The sequence below is a fragment of the Rattus norvegicus genome, chromosome 5 (assembly GCF_036323735.1).
Source record: "Rattus norvegicus strain BN/NHsdMcwi chromosome 5, GRCr8, whole genome shotgun sequence".
Taxonomy (NCBI): domain Eukaryota; kingdom Metazoa; phylum Chordata; class Mammalia; order Rodentia; family Muridae; genus Rattus; species Rattus norvegicus.
The window spans coordinates 129,786,097-129,811,423 of record NC_086023.1 but is presented as its reverse complement, the minus strand read 5'-3'; the positions used below and the strand labels follow the sequence as shown (position 1 = coordinate 129,811,423).

General features: G+C 36.2%; 1 protein-coding gene across 3 annotated transcripts in view; it reads right to left on the bottom strand.

Moving 5' to 3' along the window:
* The window catches only part of Faf1 (Fas associated factor 1), a 363,928-nt gene that overhangs the window by 207,181 nt on the left and 131,420 nt on the right, over positions 1 to 25,327 (bottom strand). The window lies entirely within an intron of this gene.

The window sequence follows — 25,327 nt, the reverse complement described above, 5'->3', positions numbered from 1 at the left end:
ATGGGTACACTCAGGAGCTAGAGGCAAATCCGTGGACCTGGAGTTACAAGTCGGTGCTAGGAACTGAACTCAGGTTCAGGTTCTGTGAGAACTGGACCTCCTTAAGCACTGAGCTATTATCACCGCAGACGCGTGATGACTGTTTGTGATCTTTGCTGACTTCAAGTCTCTAGTTGGTTAAGAAACTTCACGTAATGGTTCACTGAGAGCTGACTACACTTACAAGCGTTTTGTAAGTAATTTAATTTTAAAACTTTATGATTGAAACAAAAGTATATTCCAAGTTTCTATGAAAGAGAAGAAATGAATTTGGTTGAAGTAGAGTGAGGGATTGAAGTTTCTTTATGTTCTAGTTTAAAAGGCATTAAACAATATAAAGCAGGTTGTATGATTTTTTTTTAAATTATCCCAAATAAATCTAAGCTGGGGTCTCCATTAATATACTATTTTAGCCTCTAACAGTCAAAATAAAGGCTCCTTAGTGAGTTGCAGGACAGCCAGAGCTACTTAGTGAAACCCTGTCTCAAACAAGCCTACCATCAACTTTAATCTTTCACTTTACAGGGAGAAGAGTCAAGAGAAAACACAAGGTGTGGAAAATTCAATTGTTTGTCATCCAGTGACTTAAAAAGGGGCCTGTCTTACTGAGGGCTGGCCTACACCTGCAATCCTGGGTCTCTACTGTAAGGCAGAAGGACCATGAGTAAGGAGGCAGCTTGGACTATTTAGAAGAACTCTGGAAAGCCATAATTCCAGAAAAATCCTATCCCTAATTTCTTAGGATTTTTTTTCTAAACAGCGTACAGAAATCCCATTTCATTCTTCACTTACAATTAAAACTATTAGTTCCTTATAATGATAAAGAGGCAGTCCACCTTAACGAAGCCTTCATTCAGTGTACTCTATCATCCCAGCTGATCTTGAGATGTTACACACATGTTCTATGGTTAGTATTTTAATATGGCTGCTCAACAAGCAGCACTACCTCATACTTCTGAACTGCAGAACTTAGAAGTACCATGCTGCTCAGCTGCAGCATGTGTTGTCTGTTATATTACTCCTTATTACACACAAACACACCTACGCTACTCTTCCAGTGAAACAGAGATATGCACGCATTAAGGGAAAAAAAACAAAACAAAACATGGAACTCAATCTATTTTTATCTCAAATGTACACCTGGGCTGGGGATAGGGAAACATGGGAATCAGCAAATGAGATCCTAGGAGCTTGGAACACTGCTTGATCCCTCACGCAATTTAAACAAGCAGCTTTTCTCCAAACTGCCTTAGCAACACTCAGACTACTGTGCAATATTTTGCTTACAGTTGTCACATCAACGTTGGGGATTTTGATCAGTCCTTACCAATTCAACAACATAGCAAAAGGCAACTGGACCAGCTTTTAAGCACATTCACTAGCTGAGTCTATGTCATCACACTTAAATATTAGTGCTCTCAGGGGCAACAGTACTTCAACAATCCAAAGCATTGCATTAATTTAAAAAAAAAACAGACAGGAAAGAATGCACAAAGAATTTTTAGACTTCAAGAAAAAAATTCTTTCTTTAAACTTACATTTTGAGTACACAGCTACATCAGAGCTCATCAGCTATTTTTGAACAAAAGCAGGAAAACTCTGCACGCGCACGGACACACACACATACTGGAAACTTGCACGAACATGATGGATGCACAGACAAGTAACTTTGAAATGAAATTCCTTAAATTCTACCTTATTCCAAAACATAATGATTCATTATATGAAATAAACAGTATTTTCTTATTTCATTAACTCATATATAACTGCACTGAATGAATGGCATTCCCTGCTATTGTAAGCCTGAAAAGCATGTTCTGGCTATAGTGCTATGTTGGTATAAAGCACAATGCCAGACTGATGTGCTGAACAAAAGTGATCAAAGTTAGAGTAATGGTAGCCTCTGCACAAGTATTTGGCCTCATTGTCCTTCCCAGAATGACATCTGTTAAAACGACTTGTCCTAGAACAAACTAGCTACTGCAGAGAGAACGTAGCTGTGAGAGTACTGTGTGAAGCATACTAAGCTAATGTTTGGTTGTCCCAATGCAAAGGCTAAATCTATTAAGTACTCTGAGATTATTACAAAAGAAATGTTTTAGGCTAAACTACAGCCACTAAACAGCAATTTAAGTGAAAACAAATTAGCTTTTTAAATTAAGTCCATGCTATAACCATAGGCAGACTTTTACCATTATAAAGCAAAGCAGTAGCAGAAACACCAAAATGGTAAGTTTAATAAAAGAGATATAAAGATGCAATGCCTTTACTGATGAGTGTAGCCAAAGGTTTAAATCACCATTGTGTAGTAAAGGAAAAATTAAAAAGTTCACAAATAAAATATAAAAGTAATTACTTTTTTAAAAGTAGTCTTTGAGCTGTGTATAAAATGATGCAGATGAATTAGAAGTTCCTATGAAACAGATCAAAGATGCAGTTCTAGAGAAGGAGGGAAACCAAAGTGGAGAGAAACAGAGATAGACAGGGCAAGATAGTAGGGATGATGGAGAGAATAGAAAAAGAAAGGGGGGGGGGCATAAAGGGGATATGGTGAGAGAGACAAGAGAAAGGCGGGGAAAGAAAGCAATCCTGAGTATCCGAGAAAGGTAGCATGAATGCACTAGTCTGTCTGCTGTGCTGACTCTCAGCTGACATCACTGTCCCATTTCTGATGTAGTCCCATCTTTAGAGACTATTAAATTCCAGACTATTAAATTTAAGTAGGAACAAGTGACACTTCACTGGATTACATTTCCTAAGGGATTTTTTTCTTTTGGTCTTACACATTTTCTTTGATCAGCACTGGCTCAAAAACATGATGAACATTCAAAATCTTTTCAATTCTTGTTTTGTGTTAAGCTCTAAATCTATGAGATTTTAAGTTACTAACCCATGCAAATGTTTCATTTAGTTCTGAAGGAATGTACGGGCGCGCGCACGCACACACGCACACACAGAATAGCTTGAAAAAGTGCAGAATATGTTTCTGATTTATTAGATATTGTCATAGTGGGTGTGTATCTACATACTTAAACATAGCACTCGAAAAAAGGACCTTTTTATTTTATCATGGCATGCTCAGAGTAAGTATTTTCATAAGAATGCATCTTCCCCCAACTTTTATTTTAAATTCACTTAAAATTTCAAACAGCTTTTCTTTGAGTAAAATTTGAGGGGGTTGTGGATTTAGCTCAGTGGTAGAGTGCTTGCCTAGCAAGCGCAAGGCCCTGGGTTCGGTCCCCAGATCCGGAAAAAAAAAAAAATTGATCAGAATTTCTTACAGAAAAATTCTTGGCTAAGTTACCCTACTAAACGTTAAATTTTGAATTTTAAACTCAAGGATAGACTCAAATGAGTTGTTCTTAGTTATTCCAACTGAAAACTAAAAGTTCTATGAAGCTTAGTAGCACTAACACTGTCAGTTATAATAAAGTAATCACTTGTAACTTGAATACTGATAAAACTGTCAAACCTTTTCTCAGTAAATTAAAAATGCCATCAAAGTATGTGTTGTGGCATAAGAAAGCAGAACTGGAATTTTGATTCTAAGCCCAGAGCTATTACTGTGCACAAATTGGTTGAGCCTTTCTGAGATTTAGTTCACTCAACCTTAGACGAGAATAAAGATCATCTCTGACTTTCAATGCTATAAAATCCTATGATATCATGAAGATATTGGAGTTAATCCTGGGTGCAGAAAGAGGTAAATATATGCAAAACAAAGCCATAATGAGGGAGTTTACAAACATTAAGGTTCTAGCCTTAATGGAAGAAGAGCAGTAGAGTTAATAGAACAGACATCAAGGAGAAAAATGAAAATAATTTCACATGAGAAATAAAGATATAGAAGCATTTTAAATCAATTTTTCTTGAATAAATAATTGAGTCTTTACTTTGTAACTTGATTAAAACCTAATTAATGTTTTTAACCTCATAGGGTCTAATTTTAAAATAAAATTTGTCGTGATGGTTTCTGAAGTAACTATACCTTCAACTGTGTCATCAGTGACCCCACAGTCTAGCCAGACCACTGTTATCAATGTTAACAGTTACAATGCTTTTTTAATTCAATTCATTAAAAATCTTTGAAATTGCACCCATATATTGTTATTAACCATTTTAATGTAGGAAAATATATTTAAATGATATGGGCTCCAAACAGCTTTTAATTGGTTCTGCATTCTCTGAATTGAGACACTAGCACACATTATTGTCTAAGCAGTGTCATAAACAACAGGCATCCACATAATTTTCCTGCCACTGTTACAGGAACAAAAGGTCTCTAGAGACAGTAGAACCTGAGCTTATCCAAATTTAAAACAAATCACACTAGGAGCTGCAACTACATGGAACAAGTAAGTGTTTGCAGTGGTCTGTTTAAATCAAAACAAGGCACACAACCAGGCTGAGCTCCATTTCCTGGCAATCCGTGGCACTCTGAAAGGCTTGTGTAGTTAAGAAACCAATCACTTCTGATTCAGAATGGGCTCTGAACACATACTACATATCTAATGCCTTTCCCTTTTCTTCTTTTTAACATATTGTACATGCACTGTAGTTGCACATGGATTTGTTTTACTAAGATGCAAGTTAAACCCGTCTAAAAATCCTTCCTGAACAAAAAAACGTTTGAAACCGGATGGTGCAAGGGGAATGAGAAGGTGGCATCAGTAATCAAATGTTAATTAGCAAGCTTTTCCCCCTTCCCCCAGGGCTGGCCTGTGTTAGAGAATTCAAATCAGAAATCAATGCTCCAAGTGTTTAACTATTACTTCTTCTCATTAACCATTAAAAGACCAAGCCATTTTCTCCTCATAAAAACAGTAACTCAAGAATTTCTTTTTCTCAAATACCATCTTCCCAGAAAACAATGAAGAGGCCTATAAAATTCAAGTGCTTTTCAACCAGGCTTTGAACCAACTGTTTTCTGCACTTTCACATCTTCTGGGTCTAAATGAATTCATATTCTCACAACTGCACCTTCCTTCTGCCATACTTAGAAAACGGATTTTGCTTCTTTCTCATAAAACAACAAGGCAGCTGACATTTTATAAGATTATTGGGATGGTAATAATAAAGTGAATCAAGTACAGAATCTAGTTTAAATACATATAATTGTAAGTGGATTTAATTTTGGTCATTATGAACAACTACTAGAAATAAGATTAAGAATTTCCACTAGTAACAGGGAAATTATACTGAAACTTTGATGAGAATAAAAATACTGTAAAATTGCAAAATCTACATCATGTTTACACCAAACTAACCTAAGTAGTGAATAAAAACAAAAATAAATTCATATCTTTACTTAAAAGTTAAGTCTGTATTAAAAGATTAAAGACTTTTTTCTTGATTCTAGGTTCCCCAAACTGGCCTTGAACTCACTGTGTAGAACAGGAAAACTTCAAACATTCTGATTCTCCCGCCTCTGTTACCAGGTATACACCACCATACCAGGCTTATGTGGTGCTATGGAAGTGATCCATGGCTTCGTACATACTATGCAATTACTTTACTGACTGAGTTACATCCCCAGCTCTCAAATCATAATTCTGAAAGAGCTATGAAAATCCATAATAGATAAGAAAATAGGCTAAATGTCACAAATGTTAAAAAGGCTAAATATCAGAACCTTAGTGGTAGATTTTAAAAAGGTTTTAGAAAAATTGTCAAGTTAGAAATAATGATAAATAGAAGTAAATGATTTTTCTACAATAGTTGTTCTCAAAGCAGAAGTGGTTATCACCAGGAAGAAATCAGAGATGCTAATTTAGAGCCCCCTGATTCCAGTGTGCTGAACACTCTGTGGCACTGCATTATTAGTGTAACCAGTCTTAAAAGTGATCTAACCAGTCTGAAGTATAAGATGCAGAATTTCATACACAGGCTTCTCTAGACTGTCTCTTTAGCTGACTGAATCTTCAACCCTTCACAGTCTATGCTTAAGGGGCCCTATCCCTTTAATGAATGAGTAAATTTCTAGAAATCCCAAAATTTTGTTTGGGTGAACAGGGTAGGTAGGATTAGATGGCAAATTGCTGTCACTGAAATCCTTGTACCTCATAAATTTATAATCTTTTGTAAAGTCTGACAGTGTGGAAAGTCACAAATATTTTAATCTATATTTCTATCATAGGGAGCTCATGATAGACTATAAATATCATGGAAGAAAATAGTTGGTTTATTGTAAATAAAACAGCAGGGCCTTCAATAAATGCTCTTAAAATTTCTCCCTACATATAATTAAGTAAATTAATGAGTTTGTGCCATTAGGAAGGAAAATGAGTAATAAATAAAAACCCAGAAATAACTGCCGCGAACATTTTTAAGAGTCTCATGTTAGACAGCATTCATTCTGTAAAGTTCAATTGATATTTTATTCCCATTGGATCAATTTATATATATACTAGAGCATGTGTTCAACACAGTCAAAGGTCTGGATCAGATCCCAGGGAGCACAGAGGACAAAACAAACAATCAAGACAAGACAAAAGATTCTTCAGGAACCAGAAAGTAAAATCCTTCTAAGTCAGAAATGTTTTGATTGTAAGTTTGAATCTCTGTAGGTAAAACAAAATGTATCAGAAGCAATGCACTAGTTAATCACAAGGATACCATTTATGCTACCAAATATTTAGCTACAAACAAATCCACTACAGCCCTGCCGATAAAACATAAAAATAGTACAGTCTAATAGTCAGGAGTATGACCGTCAAGTGAAATGTGGAACACTCAAAGTGGCCGTGCTGAGAGAGAAGAGAACAACTAGTCAGGCAGCTTCAGAATAAGAATGACAGAAATGTCCTTGAGGGAGTTCTGCTTCCTTATTCTCTCTCCTTTCCTAGAAACTATATGAGGACTTGACCTAAACTAAGAGCACCTTGAACACCTTATGGCTGTGGATGGGCCAGCTGGACTATCTGCATCCCTGTGCTTCACTAATCACCAATGGCCCTATAAAGCCACACAGCAGCTTGATGGTCTCACTTCTGCTGCATCATAGAAACTGAAACTTTCTGTATAATGAAATTTCTAAGATTTGGCTTTCTGAGGTCCATAAACTTCATTCTTTTAATTCAAAAGACTAGAACCAAGTCAGTGAACTAGAACTCAGTCAATGAACATTTTGTGTAGCTATGAGATTCCAGCATCTTTACTACTGAATTAGAGCCCCGCCGAAGAGAGAGTGAGCCTGCATCAAACTCAAAGACCACAGTGTTATTACACTAAAGTTTAAAGCAGGGCCTGCAAAGTGTATCCCAAAAGCCAGTAAAACTATTGTCTTTTTCTACCAGGAAGCTACACTAAAACATCACCAGTATTACTTGTTTCCATATGGTCTGCGGTGCTTCTATACTGCCAGGTCAGGACAGTTAAGAGGATTCAACAGACTGTACCTTGGTTTTTTTTTTTTTAAATATTTATTATTTGGCCCTTTACTATATTCTGATAGTAGTAGACGATATTACTACCTTATAAGATGTTGAAAACTAGAGATATAACCATATATAGGACATCTACCTCACCTCTTCTAAAAGTTCAGAAAACATCAAGGAAGTAAGGGTGGAAAAATGTAAGAGCCACAAAAGTAGGCATGGAAGGCTGACCTTGTAGACATAATGGAGCTGCAGCACTTCCAATTTAAAATCTCAAGACTGGGACTAACAACACACACTGCAATGAAGGGGAGAGATCAAAGGGCCTAAGCACTCGGACATCTTTTTCTGGGGTGTAGCCACTTGCTCCTGCAAACACTTACTTGGTTAAAGAAATAAAATGAAAAACCAAGACAGAAAATAGGTGGAGGACTAGCTGAAAAGAAGAAAGAACTTAATAGGAAAAGGAGAAACAGACACACAGACGGACAGACAGACAAAGAGACACAGAAAGACAGAAACAAACAGGTTGATGCTGAGTACAGAAGTGGGGGAAGAAACTCAACCACTACTCAAAAGTCTTCAATAAAGCAGTTCCTAGTTTATACTAAATCATCACTCCCATAATAACCTTTATTTACATTATCATCTTCATTTTAGAAAAATAGAAACGAAAGCTCATAAAGAATGATTACTTCAAGTTTCCTCCACTCCGTAAATGGTGAGTACAAACTCTACCTTAGTTCTACCAAACTCTAAGGTTGAGACTTTTTCGGAATCTCAACAGACATCTTAATCTGAATTTTGTCCGTAAAGTAAAACGTTGTGAATTATAGTTAAAAGTCTTCCACATGATATTTTATCATTGTGAATAATTTCTTAAGATCTTCAAGACAGGATCTCACTACCTAATTTAGCCTGGGGCTCCCTTGCCTCAGCCATTTGAGTGCTGGAATTATGGCCCAGTACCTTTACACACGGCCACAATTAGGAGTTTTCTGAGCTCATTCCTGCTTCCTCTGAGCAGTGGTCAGTAAGCAGTAACAAGTGAGAGGGGCCAACTACAGACACCTCTACCATAAGAGCAAGAAAACCTTTCTACAACGTTGTAATGAAGAAGCAATCAAGTATAGCTGCTAGATGTCAACATTTGAACTTTTAAGTGCTATAGGTAGAACAACTGCCAGAGCAAACAGCAACTGGCTATTGTTATATAAATAATACTGCTTCCACGGTACCAGGGAAGTTAAGGAGTAACAAATAACTGAGAAAGAAACAGCAAGGCACAGGCACACACACATGCGCACGCATGCACACACACACACACACACACACACACATGCAAGCACAAACACACACGTAAGCACACACACACATGCAAGCACGTATGCAAGCACACGCAAGCGTACACACACGCGCAAGCACACACACATAAGCATGCACACACACACACACACACACACACACACACACGCAAGCACGCAACACACACATGCACACAGAGGAAATAAACAAAGGCTAAAGAATATTATGATAAATAAGCTTTATCATGTAACTGTTATATGCTGTCCTCACTGATGGATGCCTCAAAGCATTCAACTAGAGTAAAAGAGTATGGTAAGGTTTACACGGGGCATTACAACTTTATTTGGCCAATGTGTAGTAGACCAAGTCTTTTGTTATTCCACTGTTCGTTCTCTCTCTCTGTCTGTCTCTCTCTGTCCCTCTGTCTTTCTCTGCCTCTCTCTGTCTCTCTCCTCTGCCTCTCTCTGTCTCTCTCCTCTGCCTCTCTCTGTCTCTCTCAAGCAATGGACACTCTTGCCAACTCCTATTTTATGTTTTTTATTTGGGTAAGTGCCATTCTGATCAGAAACAGCTATGTTATATTTGTAACCTCTCAGTTCTAAAATGAAACTGTACCTGTAAAATGTAAACTATATTATAAAAGATATGAGCAATGCTTTTAAACTATTGTGCATATCGTTTGTTTGTTTTGTTTTTGTTTTCCACCTACTAAATTTTTCTTATTTCAGATGAGTCTAAGCATAAACTTATGCTACATACACACATAAACAAATTAAGCTACTTGCTTAAATATCCTTCATTTGGTTAAGGCTTAAGTCAAAATGATAAGGCAGATTTCAAACACTCTTAACTAAAGGAGACAGTTGGATAAACATTTTAAATTTTTAAATGTTGCTGATGTTTTTGGCAAAGAAAAATTTTTATAATGTGGGGGAATAAAACTAAACCAGCAAACAAAACCCTATAAATCCTTTCTCACTCTGGCAGTATCCCACTGAAGCTCAGCCATGATGTTTATGTTTGCTTTGCTCTGTTCTACTGCCCATCCAGGCCTTTGCTTTCTCTGAGATGTGAAAAAAGTGGTGGGAACCATCAGCAATAAACTTCAGTCTATAATCAGCTCTCTAATAATTTTATCTTTTCTTGTTAACAAAAAAATGCAAATAACAAAGACAACAAAAGGACTTAGTGTTGGGGTCTGCCATGAATACTAACGTGGCCTGGGGGTGTGGTTCATCAAGTGAAAATAAACCATTCAAGTCGCCCACATCAAGAAGAAAGTTTGGGAACAACTAGGCCAGTGTTTGCATTTGGAGCTCTGGAGTCAGGAGAGTTGCATTTCCCTTGACTCTGCTTAACTTAGGCACCAGAGACAACCTCCTTAATCACTCCTTTAGGAAACTAAACTTAGTTTCTGCAAGGAACAGCTCCCATGATATTTAATAATACATTTGATCAGACTTTAATATTCTAACTTGTCAATTTTCATGATCAGATTTTACCAGTAACCTAAGGGACATGTAGGTGAAAGGGAAAAAAGAGACCATCTTCAATTCAGAAAAGTAGCTGTGTTGGCCAAGAGCAGAGTTACAAAAGGATAAGCACAAAATTACACACCTAGTTAACTCTGACCGAATGAAACAAAGTTAGAAACTGGCTCCAAACACCAAGTGAATGGACACCATAAACGAAAGCCTAATACACATCAAAACCCAAGGAGTGAGGCTGCCAGTGCTCAGAAGCTCCATTTAACTGGCTTTTAATTACGGCAGTTAAAATCCTAACCCAAGGGTTTCACTGTTAAGGCTGGCTTTAAAATGTAGATACAGCTTATTTAGAAAGAAATACTAGGAACACCTTAACTTAGCACTTGATGCATTTAGATGGGGGAAAAATAAAGATGATTCATTAAATAAGTATACATTCTAAATATACTGCCTGAAGTCTCCTGTTTAAAAAAAATTACTCCTATTTATTCATTAACAAAGCTATCCCTTAGTTCATCCCTGCCATAACCTGCTCTATTCAGAAACCATATGGGAAAGGACATAAAAAACCGCCACAAACCATGGACTTCTGGTATTAGTGCTACAAACAGCATACCCCTATTCATTATTCTACCTCCCTTGTTTAATCTATCATTAAGATTCAGTGACCCTACACTAAATTTAAAGCAGATCCTTCCTTCCTCCCATGCCTAAATTCACATACTTTTCTAGTTGGGGATGCCCTCAAGTATTAACAACTCTACGGGGTTTCTCTAATCTCAGCTCTGAACTATGTCATGCTATAGAACCAAGAAATTGCTGTTTTACATCTCTAACTATGGAAGCTCCATACAAAATGACCATATAATTTACTTAATAAGATAAAGAAAAAAATCACAATTTATTTTTTCACCGTATATGACAGAAGAGGCGCATGGAGACATTGCCATGTTGTCTTTCTTAAGTAAGACATAGAAGTATTACTTCAATTATATCTGTAATTTTAAATAATGATGAAATTCCAGGTTGGCCATTTTAATAAATACTCAAGCAAAGAGAAGGAAAATGTTGATCTAAATACATACTTGATAAATATATAGGAGAAATGAGGTTTTAAATAAGCAAACTCCATTTTTAAAGTATAAAAAAAAATCCTCTAATGACAATGAGATACCAGAGGGCAGAGTTGTATATATGATAGTCTACTAAAAGCACAAATTGTATAGCTAAATTGTTTTATAGTGACACTTTTATTGGTTTAAAATGTTAACTTAAAGTGTCTAAGAATTATCAATGGGGAGTATTTAGAACTCCAAAATTAAAGAAAAATTTACAGTGCAAATAACTTAGAATACGTCATCCCTAAATGCCTTTAGTATAGCAAAGAAAACACTAGGCTGTTTGGGAAGCAATTCTCTTATATTCCACTAAGGAGTTACTTAATGTAGTTAGAATGAAAATATGTAAATAGTTGCCTACAATATGCATACACATAACATAGGGTTTTTAAATAATATGTAAATTTAAAAAAAGAATAACTGAGACCATAAGAGACACTTAAGAATTAATACCCAAACTTCTGCCTCCAGAGAGCTGGATGGAGCTTACTGGTTAAAAGTGTGCACTGTTCTTGCAGTATCCATATCAACTAACAACTACCTATAACTCCAGCCTCAAAGGATCCCTCACCTCTGTTCTCTAGGAGCACCTGTACTCATGTGCACATTCTGATATATATGAACATAAAATTAAATGAGGCCTGGAAAGATGGCTCAACAGTTAAGAGCACTGACTATTCTTCCATGGAAGAGGTACTGAGTTCAATTCCCAGCAACTACATGGTGGCTCACAACCATCTGTAATAGGATCTGATGCCCTCTTCTGATGTGTCTGAACACAGCGGTAGTGGACTCATACAGAAAATAAATAAATCTTTAAAAAAAATTAAATGAACATCTCTGGAAAAAATCTGCCTCCTTAAAAAAGTAGATACTTTATTAATCATAAAACCAAAAGCCACATAAATTAGAGTGATCACTGTGTATCAGTAATTTAGTGTGTATTTCTTAGGGATAAAACATACAGATACTACTAATGAGAGAATTTCCCCTTGGGCTTATAAACTGAAAACTCAGTTCCAGCTTTATCAAGAAAAATCACTTGAGTGTTCATAATCCACAAGCATTCATTCAGTGGTCCAGCCAGTTGACAAACAAATTTCTACCAAGTATTTAATGTAAAGAAGGGAACAAACTGTAACAGTGACTATGACAGAGTTTCTGCCTTCATGTATACTCATTCTGTAAGTGTGTGGTAGTAGGGAAGACAACATGGGAGGGGGTGGAGTATAGTAACTTAAGAGTAACTACTTCTACAAAAGGTGACAATAAATTCCCTCCAGTTATTTTCTATGTAAGATGGATTGAAATCTTGATTATAATATACAAATGTAGACAGAGAAATTATGAAATGCCAAAGTTCTATCAGGTGCTTTACATACACACATATGTCATCTGATAATAGGCTCAATGCAGCATTTACTCTTTCTTTACAAAAATTAACTGAGGACAAAAGTAACAAGGAGCAGAAGCAGGATCCAAAAGGAGAAACCTAAGGGACACAGAGGCACTTTCTACTTTATTGTATCGTAACACATCCCTGAAAACTAAAATCAGAAAATTTGTTTTTTTTCTGCAACCCTCTCCTCACTCCCTTCCCCCAACCTAACCACACTCCCTACCAAAGAAATATTATTAGTACTGTTTACTTGCTTGGCAAACTCTTTCTTCATAGATATGGGACATGCTTTAGTTCAATGAGACTAAATAATCAGAAATTCCAAATTACTGTCATGTACAAATTAATAAAGTTTACTATACTGATAGCTAACTCAAAGGAATATTTCAGAGATTCTGATCAAAGATCTTGTCTTCAAACACAGTTGGGTGTTGTTTGTGTTTTTTTCCTCCAGTCAGTAGATATTGTCATGCATTCCAAAAAAAAAAAAATGGGAAGTCCATTTGATCATATTTTATTTGTCATGCTTCACTGCACTATGCCAGTACTAAGTAAATTCAAATATGTGCATCCTTCAATATTGTGGCAGCCTGGCCATGTTATTCTGAGCACTAGTCTCTGACATCTCAACATGACAGCTCAGTCTTTCTACTGTACATGGTAAAAGACAAGATGATGGGAGCAGAGGCTACTAATGCCAACTTACAGAAAGCCTGACCTGTGATCCTGTGCATGTCAGGATGATACCCTTGCTCCCTTCTATACTTCTGTATGTAGATGGCCCTTTCTTCATCTATCCAACATCCGTGAAGCATTTCCTAAGTTCTATGCTCTTTTGCAGTTACCAGTGCAACGGTCTCCAATGGGAATGTTAGAACTACCAGACAAGTAACAGATGAGTGAAATGTGACAGGAAAATAGCCAGTATTACTTTTAAGGAAATGTACTGATTTATAATCAATTATCAATTGATAAACTTGTCCTATCTTAGACCACTGTAGACCAGCCAATTACATAAAAACTCTGGGGCTCAGCACCACCAGAACTTTTGGTTCTTCAATATGTCTAGAGATCTAGTTTCAATAAGCTGTTTTTGTTTAAAAGTAAAATATTCTAGCTTTTAAATATTGGCAACAGTTCGAATTTATATACAAGTGGTGGCAAGCAACAATTCTGAACTGACAGTTTGAAAGTCAGTCTTTCTTTGTAGGACAGACACAAAACAGATAAAGATTAGATATCTTTTCCTTATAAGAACTAACAGCCCTCTAAAAATTATACCCAGAAACAAACACATATGATACAGTGTGACAGAATTGTAAAGACATCAATAAAGGATCAGGTGGCAAAAAAGAAGGGTCCCAACTATCCCAAGGATCCCATTTATTGAGTGCCAGGGAATTGATCCAGGTACTTTGCACATTCCATGTTCACATCAATCTTGGGGTTGGGGGGAAGAACTGAAACAAAACCCTGCTTTATTGTACACAAACCTAATTGACTTTATTCTTTCCAATCTCAAAAGTACCACCCCATCACTCCAAGCAGGTGTTACTTTTCTAAAGATCAATCATAGTTTCAAATTAATTCAAAACTAATTTCTTTCTCATTCAACTCATTTTTTTTTGGGAAAAACTGTGTATCTATTAAGGTAATACTCAATATATATCTTTGAATGTTACTGTTTGAATTATAGTTGAAATCCTAAAAGGTTAAATTGTTGCATGAATTCAATATGTAGCAAAACTTATTAACTAGTTTATTTAGCAGACATTTAAATAACACTACTATGTCTAAGGACTGTTCCAAGTACTTTACAGATTAAACAACAACTATTTCCATGCCACTTATAGATGAGGCATATAAAAAACAGAAAGAATATAAAATTTATCCAAAGTTGAAATTGCAATTATTAGAATAAGCCTTCCCATTTCACTTGTAATTAAGATAATTAAAACAATATGGCACTTTCTCCTTACAATTAGATAAAAACAATGTCCTTATTTTTGTTTACATTAACTTTAGAACATGTACATTATAAAACAAGCCCAATCAAATACATTAACTAAAACAGAAAATAACAACATACATTTTTATAATTTAAGACTATTTAATAAGGCTGTTGTACATTAAAAACTAACATTTGACTTCAAACCCTTCATTGCTCTAGTCAGTGTTGACCATATAGCCTCTTTCTATTACCCCTTCCTCTTAACCTCCAAACTACGCCACAAAACAAAACCTAAAAACTGCATCAGGAATTTCACTAGTCATCCCTTAACTCCAAGCAGCATTAGCCTAATAAACAAGTATATAAGGACTGAGTACCCAAATAATTTTATTCTAAGGAAGTCACAAGGGTACTTGATTATGTCAAGCACATATTGAGAAGCTAGTTCATCGATGTCAATGTTAAGCATTCATCAAAAGCAAATCCATTGACAGGGGTACAATCCACTGATTGACTGGGGTACAATCCACTGACTGACTGGGGTACAATCCATTGACTGACTGGGGTACAATCCCTTGACTGACTGGGGTACAGTCCATTGACTGACTGGGGTACAATCCACTGATTGACTGGGGTACAATCCATTGATTGATGGGGTAAAATCCATTGACTGACTGGGCTACAATCCATTGACTATAGGGAATCCCTTTTTTCTGTAGCCTATACATTTCACGAAACTCACAATTTTTTTATTAGCAAAGCACATGAAAGAGGATAAGAACTGGACAATTTATAAGGCAAAATTAGTTAACATTTAAAAAACATTTGTCTATGCCAGATCCCTTATATAACAATATAATAAATAATACATAGTATTTAGTCACAACTACATGTGGCAACACAATCACTGATGAGGGCAGTTCTGATAATTTAAGAGATATAGGTATTAGATTCAAATTGTCAACCTCATTTATTGTGTTATTGATTCAATTAACCATTCAATCTCACATGTTTTCTATACCAACACATACCCTAGCCACCCCACTAAATATGGCGACCTTCTCCATTTTTACAGCGGATAAAAGAGTACCTAAAGATTTGTGCAACTGGTGTTTTCCAGTCAGGTATTTAATGGAAAATGTAAAGATAATATAACAAAATGAAACTATCTCCATACATAACCTTCTTTCATTTCAGAAATAGACTACCACCACTCGCTCAGTTACTTCAACCAAACTCTATGAACCATTACGCCCCTCACTAACCTTTCCATTCACTTCTTTTCCTCCATACCAAGGCCACTTTCATCTCCCAGCTGAACTAGAACATTGTCTCAGTGATCTCTGTCACTCATTTCTGCTTCCTGCAATCCATTCTATATACAACAGCATTTTTAAAATACACCAGGATAGAGTGAGTCCCCAACCTAAAACCTCTAGAGGCATTCTACTACACTTAGAATGATCTGACTCACCCCATCTTTCAAAATTAATAATATCATTATCCTCCTTAGCCACCAGTTATTTGTTTAAAGATAAATTCATGACCAAGGTGATTCAGTTAACTGAGCTTCACTATTTTTCCTGTAATAGAAAATACAAATTTTAAATGGCACAACTAACATTACAAACTGTCAGATGAGACACTGCATTGAGATCAGGGAGCATCTAGGTAGCTGCTCCTAGATCTCAATGCAGATACACTGACAAAAATGAAAAGACAGGGAAAAAACAAACAAACAAACAACAACAACAACAACAACAACAAAGGAAAAACCTAGCTCAAAAAAAGAAAGCAGAGATGAAAACAGCTTATACTGCTTACTGCTAAACTTATATTGCACTAGGTTATTACTCAAACGTTTTAAAACTTAAAACAAACAAACAAGAAAACTAGCTGGACAATGGAGGTATATACGGCCTTTAATCCCAGCACTTGGGAGGCAGAGGCAGGTGGATCTCTCTGAGTTCAAGGCCAGGATCTGCAGAGACCCAGGACAGCCAACATTACACAGAAAAAAGTCTTGAAAACAAACAAACAAAACAAAACAAACAAAAAAACCCTACAATAACAACAAGAAAACCTACCCTGTGTCAGTCTCTATATAACATCTATAACTGACAGACCTTCATGTGACTGAAACATGAAAGAAAAATTATTCCTGCAGCTTCATTCTTTCTACTTAGAATATATTAATTTTTAGAGACCCAGAAAAATACTGCTTCCTGAAAAACACTTCTGTCGGCCATATAAGTAAAGCTCTGTCTACACTGTATGCCATTATGTTTTTGTCATAGCTTGCTTTATATTTAAAGTGCCCCTCCAAAGAATCATGTACCGAAGGCTTGGTCTCAAATAAGAACAGTACTCAAGGTAGTGTCCAGAAGAAATGAATCATAAGAGTTTTGCCTTCACCAGTGGATTAATCCAGTGATGAAATCAATTTTAAAATAAACTTCTGGGAGGTACTGGTATTGTGGAAAGTAAGGTCTGTTTGGAAGAAAGTCATCAATGGGGGTTCTCTGAAAGGTATCTTTCCTGGCCCTGTTCAGAATCTCTCCTCCCCAGGCACCATGAGGCAAGCAGTTTGGATCTACAATGTACTCCCCATCTGATGTTGTTTGCCATAATCTTAGAAACAATGGGTCCAAGTAACAACGACCTGAAACTTCTGAAAATATGAACCAACATAATCGTTCCTCCTTTAAAGTTATTTTCTAATACCTTTGTCATGGAGAAAATTCTAATAGAAGTACTTAATCTTTAATGTTTATCTCCTCAGATAAAAATGCAAATCATCTACTCTCTGTAAGCTGCTGACCAGGTGCTTAACATACAGCAGAAAGGCCTTGGATGCTGCATTTTTCCTTCAGAAAGCCAGGCTGTTATAATAAGTCAAGAGGAAAAAGACAGTCACTTTCTCGGGAGAGGACATCCTCTGAATGGCTTTAAGAACTTTTAGATGCAGATACAGAGGAAAGGAGCAGTTGAGACAGAAGACGCTAATACAAGACTCAGATGGAAAGAGAACAACTACCAGTTTTGTACATGGAGGAAGTCAAAACAGGGACCAAGTGGTGCTGAAGAATCTCTCTTGAAGAATGCACACTATCCTTCTGAAGCTACCCATCCCATTCTCTGTCTTCCCTTCTTCCCTCTCTGCGTCTTCCTTTCTCTACTTGAATCTGCATTAAAACATTTTCTATATAATTGTAACTTTAGTACAATTTTAAAAAGTAAGTGCTTTATGTTAAAAGTATTGTTAAAAGTTTTAATTGCACTAATGTAATTATTTATAATAGATATACTGTGATCTGTCATTATCTCAGATGAAAAACTGAAGCACAAAAAGCTGAATAGGTTTACAAGGTCAGATGATAAGAGTACAAAGTACAAAATCAACATAAGACAGGAATAGAGTGAGTTTACTCAAGAGGTTCTTACAGTCAGTACAATTTTGTTGGAGTTATTCAAGTAGGTGCTAAGGTTGTATCAAGGAATGAGACAATCTTGTTGGTATATAAACAAATGCAATCATAACTTGTGATCTTCTATGGTGGAAATAAGTTTAATGACAAAAGCTAATAAGGATGGAAATCTAGTTAGACTGGGACAGATGGTGATAAAGAAGATTCTTCAAAGAGAGCTCATAAGATGTAATCTGAACGCAGTATGAACACAGTCATACAAAAGATGTCCCAGATAAAAAGAGCAGCCAGAATGATGATGGTAAGACACACAGAGATGTGTACATTTAAATAAAGGAGTCAATGTAACATTTCATGGTGGTTAAGTGAGGAAGAAAAAAACCAACAAACCAAAAACAACAACAAGTCCAGAAAGAGACCAGATCTTGTAAAATCAGTGCATGTGAGATGGATCTCTATAGACAATGTTAAAGAGGGGTTTTTTTTTCTTTTAACCTCTTAGTTTTTGTTTGGTTTAGTTATAGTCCAGAGTTTAAGAGTGGGCAAACCCAAATCATTTTCTTACACTAATATGGATTAAATTTGAGGACTTGCTTGTGCTAGGTAAGTACTTTATTACTCAGCTACATTCCCAGCTTAACATGTTTTAAGAATATTAATTTGGGTTGCTATGTGAAGTCTAAGAATCAAATTATGGAGGAGTCAGTAGTGGGCTACTGCTGGAGTTCAGCTAAAAGACAATGGTGGAAACCGAGTAAGGAGAGCACAGGATTTAAATTAGGCAATATATAGAGTTTCAACATCCCCTTGGCTATAAAGCCAGGCTTTAAAGGGAATAAACTCTGGCTCTTAATCCTTCTGTCTCCCTTCCAAAATCGTGTGAAGTTGGAGAGAGCAAAGAAAGAGGAAAAATTATGTAACTGTAATAAATTTTTTTCTTTTCTTTTTTTCAGAGCTGGGAACCGAACCCAGGGCCTTAAGCACTCTACCACTGAGCTAAATCCCCAACCCCTATAATAAATTTTTAAGAAGAAATTTATTGTATCTTCTGGTTCTGAAACGCCTCCATTTAGTAAGACACAAATTCACAGCTAAGTATTTTGCTTGTTAAAGGTCTTACTCATTCTCAGTGTAGGCGGACTATAGATTCTAAAGTCAGACTGTCTGGATACGAGAATGGACAGGTATCTTTGCAAACTGTACAAACAATTGCTCTGTAGTGAGTGAGGCATGGAGATTAAATGTTTGCTTCCAAGCAGAGCAGACTTAAGTCTCCAAACTTAAACTGGAGCACTTAAGTACTGGGCCACAACGTGCACTTGAAAACAACAAGCTTCTAAGACTGTAAGCTCTATATACACAGAGCCAATTACAATTCTGTTATTCCCTTATTGGGAACTTAAATAATAAAATAACCTGTCTGAGTTGAGACTAAAAACTTAAGAGTGTAACTTACTGCTAACAGGAGTGTCTAATGTTTTGTAAAACTAATATAAAGGTGCCATTGATAGCTTTACCACAAAACACCAAAAATATTAACTTTGTTTTCTAGTATGGGTTACTTTTTTAAAAAGAAACCTTTATTTTTAATTTATGTGCATTGATGATTTGACTACATGTATGTCTGTATGAGAGGGTCAGGTTCCCTGCAAATGGAGGTACAGACAGCTGAGAGTCAAGTGGGTGGTGGAAATCTAACCTGGAGCCTCTGACAGAGTAGCTAGTGCTCTTAACCACTGAGCCATCTCACTAGTCCCTACACCATGCATTACTCAGAGAAAGTATATTTAATAAGATGCCTTTAAACAGAACTTATACTGTTCTATCACTTTACTAAAAATGTTAAACTCTAAGTACTTTGATGCCAAAAATTAGATGTGGTATCATCTTGTCCAAACAGGTTCTCAATGCAGTAGATCAGAATCCTGAAAGTTTTAACTCTTTTCCAAGGAATAAAAAGTGTCTTTGATGGTCTTTTTCCTCAGTTAGGACATTTAAAAATAGCATTTAAGTGAACTCCACTGACACATGTTCAATAGAAAGCGAATATATATTGTAACCGAAAGCTGCTTCTTCAGGGTCAAGCTGACCATAAATTGTATAGAACAAAGCATCATGCTTAGAATAAAATTTATATCTTTAGTCAAATGCCTGAGAAGAAAAATCTCATTCTTAGTTTCATGTGCTTTCTTCCCTTTCTACTGTGTTTTTGAAAAAAAGGTCCCTAGTAGTTGAGGCTGTCTCCACACATGCCACATAGACAGGGATGGCCTGAACTCTTGATCCTGAATTCTGAGACTAGAACCAAGCGCCATCATGCCTGGCTACGTGCTTTTCATGCCAATTTATATAATGACCTCAACTGTTAAAAAGCAAAAAGGTAATTAACTGTCATAATTTAATACAAATTTTAAATGTTTATTATTCTCTGCATATCTTTCAATAAATAATACTCTCACATCCTAAAACAAATTGGTATTTTAGAACATTTACATTTTTAACCTATTAGGAATTTTCTCTTTTACCTGATGGTTTTCAATTGCTTGACTTTTCCTTCAAACAGTCAAGTATTTATTAAAATGTAGTCACTTGATCACAATTTTTGAATTAAATAGCTATAGCAACTATGTTAGATCAAATTCCCTGGAGCCTGTTTCAGAGTAGAATCCAGTAGCTGATAACCAAAAATAGACAGACCTCAAGATAAAGAGTGCACTTGACCTTAATTAGAACTGTGTGGATATTTGTGTTCTTTCAATAAAACCAAGGAATAGTCATATCTAATATTTTCTGTCTTAATCATTCCAAGAAAGCATTTACTCTAAGGACTAAAATGAGAATAGACAATAAACTTAAATTTTATGCTGCTCATTGGTTAGCTTATTTAATTATCAGCTTATGAAAGTAGATCAACTACATATTTAGTACATACTAGAATAACAGGCTTTAGGACAGGGACTCCCGGAATTCTGGTCAATTGTAAATATTGGGTATAGATCACAAACCATAATTTCAGTGCAGTTTGCTATTTGTAGTACTTAACACTTCAGTGCTAAGATCTAAACATTTATCTTTTCAATTTTTTTAAATTATAAGTTATTTCAAATTTAGACGACAATAAATATCACACAGAAATATCAGAAAATTGTTTATTAAAACATTGATGCTATGGTTATAGAGAATGTCTTAGAAAAATTAAAAATTGCAGTGACTTAAAAGTTGAATTAAAATGTATTTTAGGGTCTGTGAAGATGGCTTTGATGTTCTGTAGTGTGAGGACTTGAGTTTGGATTTCTAGAGCCTACTGAAGACAATAACTATAATCTCAAGAGTCCCATGGCAAGATAAAAGCAGAGATAAAAGAATTTCCAGAAGCTTGGCAAATGCAGTAGAGAGAGAGAGAGAGAGAGAGAGAGAGAGAGAGAGAGAGAGAGAGAGCGCCCAAGAGACTGACTGGAACAGGGAGAAGGAAAGGAACATGAAGTTAGTTTCTTCTCTCACCACAATACATGCACCTTGTTATCTGTGTATCCAAACATGTGAATATATGCACATAAAGACATCACATACACAAATTAATTTTAAAAACAAAAAATATTTTACATAAATGCTACTGTTGGTACAATTTATAGGACTCTTACTAAAACAGCAATACAAGCGGTCTTACTTCAATAATTTAAAATTGATATTTCAAATACCCAAGATATTACATTTGATATATTTGTAGTTATACTACTTTTAACTAGGAAGAATTAACCAGTTGTCTCATTTAATGTAAAAGGAAATCTTTTCACTATTATGCGGAGGTTAACACTAAATCCCAACATGGACACTAAAGAGTGGGTTAGTCAATTAAGCAATAGATACCAAAGCTTAGTGTCAGCAAAACTACAACAGAAACAGATAAACAAGTCGAACACAGACAAAATGCCATCTTTACTGTGTGCCTTAGTTATGCTTTTACTGCTGTGAACAGACACTAAGACCATGGCAAGTCAGCATTTCATTGGGGCTGGCTTACAGGTTCAGAGTTTCAGTCCATTATCATCAAGGTGGGAGCACGGCAGCACCTAGGCAAGCATGGTAATTGAGGAGCTAGGAGTTCTCCATCTTCATCTTGAAGGCTGCTAGTGGAAGACTGCCTTCCAGGCAGCTAGGGTGAGGTATTAAAGGTCACACCCACAGTGACACACCTACTCCAACAAGGTCACACCTTCTAATTGTGCCTCTCCCAGGGCCAAGCATATACAAATGCTGTGTTATGGGAAAAAGGTGTTAAGTAACTTTGATTTCCAAATAGACTTTAAAAAGAAGTATGGATATTCAGTCACTGCAGTAGGGTTCAGATAGTAAAGGAATAAATTAAGTCTTGTTTGTTTTTTTAAGATAAGGCCTTTGTACACTGCTCAACTTGACCTTGATTGCCTCAAATGGTCTTCCTGCCACACTTCCTACCTGAGTACTAGGACTAAAGATATGCCACATCCATAAAGATGCTGTCCTTTTTAAAACAGACTAATTAATATTTTTATTCTTCATACAAAGTGTTCATTCTATCAAACACACATTTACTACAATATGACAAAATATTAATAGAAGCACAATACAAAATTAAGTCACAAAAACTGTGCTGACATAAACAATCTCTTGTAATATGTGTTACACACAAAGACTGGCACCAATCCTCTTGAAATACTACCCCCCAGTGCAACAAATGCCATAAAATAAATATCAAATAAAAATGTAACCTCTTTCATATATTTAGCCCAAATGTTTATGGACTTTGCTTCCATAAAATTTTCTAGTGCTTAATAAATACATCATTTACTTTTTACTTTTGAAAATACAAACTCATATCACTAAATAAAGATCGCTTTTATCCCTCCAGAAAGAACTCCTTCCCCTTAACAGGCAAAGAACTTCAATGGATGTCACCCAAAATAGATGCCCAATAAACACATCAAACAATATTCTTCCAACCATAAGCCACTAAAAATGCAAACCACTTTATGTCCAGTAGAATGGTTAATTGTAAAGAATTTTTTATGTATGTAAGTGTTTGCCTGCATGTATGTATGCATATCACATGTGTGCCTAGTACTTGAGGAAGCCAAAATACAGTAGCAGATCCCTCTTCTGGAACTGGAGTGGTAGTTTTGAGCTGCCATGTGAGTGCTAAAAGTCAAACCTGAGTGCTCTGCAAGAGCATCTGATGCTTCTATCATTAAATCACCTCTTCAAAATTGCAATTATTTTTTAAAAACAGAAAACAAGTACTGGTGAGATATAGAAATGCTGGGACAACTGTACACAAAGTTCAACAAAGCAGAAAAGCTATATACTATGTTCAGGTATGGGCCTTGAATTCCTAAAGCCATATACAGCAAACCAGTTGCTAACATTAAACTAAATGGAGAGAAACTTGAAGCAATCCCACTAAAATCAGGGACTAGACAAGGCTGCCCACTCTCTCCCTACTTATTCAATATAGTTCTTGAAGTTCTAGCCAGAGCAATCAGACAACAAAAGGAGGTCAAGGGGATACAGATCGGAAAAGAAGAAGTCAAACTATCACTATTTGCAGATGATATGATAGTATATTTAAGTGATCCCAAAAGTTCCACCAGAGAACTACTAAAGCTGATAAACAACTTCAGCCAAGTGGCTGGGTATAAAATTAACTCAAATAAATCAGTTGCCTTCCTCTACACAAAAGAGAAACAAGCCGAGAAAGAAATTAGGGAAACGACACCCTTCATAATAGACCCAAATAATATAAAGTACCTCGGTGTGACTTTAACAAAGCAAGTAAAAGATCTGTACAATAAGAACTTCAAGACACTGAAGAAGGAAATTGAAGAAGACCTCAGAAGATGGAAAGATCTCCCATGCTCATGGATTGGCAGGATTAATATAGTAAAAATGGCCATTTTACCAAAAGCGATCTACAGATTCAATGCAATCCCCATCAAAATACCAATCCAATTCTTCAAAGAGTTAGACAGAACAATTTGCAAATTCATCTGGAATAACAAAAAACCCAGGATAGCTAAAGCTATCCTCAACAATAAAAGGACTTCAGGGGGAATCACTATCCCTGAACTCAAGCAGTATTACAGAGCAACAGTGATAAAAACTGCATGGTATTGGTACAGAGACAGACAGATAGACCAATGGAACAGAATTGAAGACCCAGAAATGAACCCACACATCTATGGGCACTTGATTTTTGACAAAGGAGCCAAAACCATCAAATGGAAAAAAGATAGCATTTTCAGCAAATGGTGCTGGTTCAACTGGAGGTCAACATGTAGAAGAATGCAGATCGATCCATGCTTATCACCCTGTACAAAGCTTAAGTCCAAGTGGATCAAGGACCTCCACATCAAACCGGACACACTCAAACTAATAGAAGAAAAACTAGGGAAGCATCTGGAACACATGGGCACTGGAAAAAATTTCCTAAACAAAACACCAATGGCTTACGCTCTAAGATCAAGAATCGACAAATGGGATCTCATAAAACTGCAAAGCTTCTGTAAGGCAAAGGACACTGTGGTTAGGACAAAACGGCAACCAACAGATTGGGAAAAGATCTTTACCAATCCTACAACAGATAGAGGCCTTATATCCAAAATATACAAAGAACTCAAGAAGTTAGACGGCAGGGAAACAAATAACCCTACTAAAAAATGGGGTTCAGAGCTAAACAAACAATTCACAGCTAAGGAATGCCGAATGGCTGAGAAACACCTAAAGAAATGTTCAACATCTTTAGTCATAAGGGAAATGCAAATCAAAACAACCCTGAGATTTCACCTCACACCAGTGAGAATGGCTAAGATCAAAAACTCAGGGGACAACAGATGCTGGCGAGGATGTGGAGAAAGAGGAACACTCCTCCATTGTTGGTGGGATTGCAAACTGGTACAACCATTCTGGAAATCAGTCTGGAGGATCCTCAGAAAATTGGACATTGAACTGCCTGAGGACCCAGCTATACCTCTCTTGGGCATATACCCAAAAGATGCCCCAACATATAAAAAAGACACGTGCTCCACTATGTTCATTGCAGCCTTATTTATAATAGCCAGAAGCTGGAAAGAACCCAGATGCCCTTCAACAGAGGAATGGATACAGAAAATGTGGTACATCTACACAATGGAATATTACTCAGCTATCAAAAACAACGACTTTATGAAATTCGTAGGCAAATGGTTGGAA